This window comes from Portunus trituberculatus, chromosome 46 (genome assembly GCF_017591435.1).
Source record: "Portunus trituberculatus isolate SZX2019 chromosome 46, ASM1759143v1, whole genome shotgun sequence".
Taxonomy (NCBI): domain Eukaryota; kingdom Metazoa; phylum Arthropoda; class Malacostraca; order Decapoda; family Portunidae; genus Portunus; species Portunus trituberculatus.
This window is the reverse complement of record NC_059300.1, coordinates 1,011,218-1,013,717: the sequence shown is the minus strand read 5'-3', so window position 1 is coordinate 1,013,717 and position 2,500 is coordinate 1,011,218.

Below are 2,500 nucleotides of genomic sequence, written 5' to 3'. Positions count from 1 at the left end.
CAGGATTTCTTTCAATATTCACCTAAGCAAAGACAAAAACCATGGAAAGTTGCCAGAGAAACAAAATAATTAAAGAATATTAAGCCTTAAGAATATTTACTCCCGAATTTGATCTATTTGTTTGTGAGCTCCGAGATAGACCTTACTTCTTCATTACATTTTTGCCATAAGTTAGTGGAAGTAAATATTATGGCTCAATATTGCAATTTTCACCTGCCATGTCTTGTTTGACCTGAGCGTCTGTCCTCAGCTAATCTGATCAAATCAACCACTGTTGTGACGCGTGGAATGTCGTCTGATAAGCTACCCATTTACTGTATTCATTGTCTTCCTTCCACTTTTACCGACAATACGTTTTCCCTATCCAGCTTCTCTTGCCAGGTGCCTCACAATTCTTAACCGTCTAGTCCTTATAGCGCTCATTCATTAGTTTCCATTCAATAGCATACGCAAAGTCAATAACAGGAAATCATGTTATGCATAAAGCCTAACTTACAGTATGTTCATTACTGTTCTCCTAAAACTGTCTCTGGTCTCCTGTAACGTAAGCGTGGTACCATTGCTGTAATTTTCACTCACGCAGTTCCATTCCGCCACTCCAGAACACCTTGAGGGCCTTGCCAGGTAAGCACGCTACATTATTAAAGTGAATTCATCTTGCAAAAAACTGCCACGATTTTTAAGCTTATTAAGGTGTGCGTGTGTGTGTGTGTGTGTGTGTGTGTGTGTGTGTGTGTGTACACATCTATGTTTATGTCCGCGTGGTATGTAGGAATATTGTGACTTGCTTTAGCTTTTTTTTTACTTTACACGGAGGGCGGCGTAGCTTAGAATTTGATCACCGCGCGCAGCAGCTCTTCTGCCTGAAGGGATGACGCCCTTTTAATCCCTCCCCATCACCTTTAGTGGCCAACTTGCTTCACCATAACGCTATATGACCTTAGCGCATAAAAATTTTCCCCACGCACTTAAAAAGGATGATTAAAAATATTCTTTACTTTTATATCACGCAGAAAATGTTTTCTTTACCAATAATCTAAGTAACTCTGTGTGTGTGTGTGTGTGTGTGTGTGTGTGTGTGTGTGTGTGTGTAATTCACCTCGGTCGTCTGCTGGTCACCCAGCCAGTCTTCCCCATTACGGAGCGAGCTCAGAGGTCATAGACCGATCTTCGGGTAAGACTGAGACCACAACACACTCCACAAACCGGGAAAGCGAGGCCACAACCCCTCGAGTTACATCCTGTACCTATTTACTGCTAGGTGAACAGGGGCCACACATTAAGAGGCATGCCCATTTGCCTCGCCGCGCCGGGACGCGAACCCGGGCCTCTCGATTGTGAGTCGAGCGTGCTAACCACTACACTACGCGGTGTGTGTGTGTGTGTGTGTGTGTGTGTGTGTGTGTGTGTGTGTGTGTAAATGGTGATATCCGGATCGCGTCGTATGTTGAGCCAGTGGCTGTCAGGTCCTGGATCAATCAGTGGCCGCGGTGGTGGTGTTGAAGAGGCGGAGGCATTGAACGTCTACTCATGACAGAAATAAACCATTATGTTGCAAAAGACGTCTGCTTTGAAACAAGAGTCACTCATTATAATACCAGATTCAAACAAGGACAAGATGCGTCGCTGGATCAACAAAAGCCCTGCAATGATACCAGTGTCATCATGTGATAGTAAATGAAATGTTAAGGAAGACAGAATATATTCACAATGACATCAACCATAAAGCGTGTGTGTAGCATTTCTCGACAAGATTTTAGAGTTACACAGAGCGATTTTTGACAGCCTCCAGGATAAGAAAGCAGGTACGAGACTGACCACCACCACTACCATCTCCGCGAGCGGCACCTATGCATGTGTGCTGATGTGCTGTGAGGAGCACCTGCTGAACACATGGAGGTGTTTGGTCTATTGGTGTGACGTGCACTCTGCTATCTCATCAAGCTCTCTTCCTGCTGTGTCTTCACCGCTGGGTCAAGGCCAAGAGGAGTAGGGTTTCCAAGCCACTGACGTTCAAGAAGACGCCTAACGTTTTCAAAGTGAAAAAATATAGAAAAATGTGAAAATAACGAAAATAATGTTATTGAAGTGGAAATCACACGGTCTGGAAAGAGAAATGAGTATGAAAAGAGTGCAAGGAGACTTCTTCTTCTTGTGGTGTTATTAAAATGGATACTAGTGTGCACTGCAAATGCCTTGAAAATGAAGGAAGTAGAGCTAAATATTTCATAATTTCTACTCCAATAAAGATAAAATAAATGCAAGATCTTATGAAAGTTGAAAGAAAATTTAGTTTAAGTTTGACTTAGTATATCTTCTATTTTCAGAGAGAGAGAGAGAGAGAGAGAGAGAGAGAGAGAGAGAGAGAGAGAGAGAGAGAGAGAGAGAGAGAGAGAGAGAGAGACAGACAGACAGACAGACAGACAGACAGACAGACAGACAGACAGACAGACAGACAGACAGACAGACAGAGAGAGTGTCTCCAACAGCAAATATACCT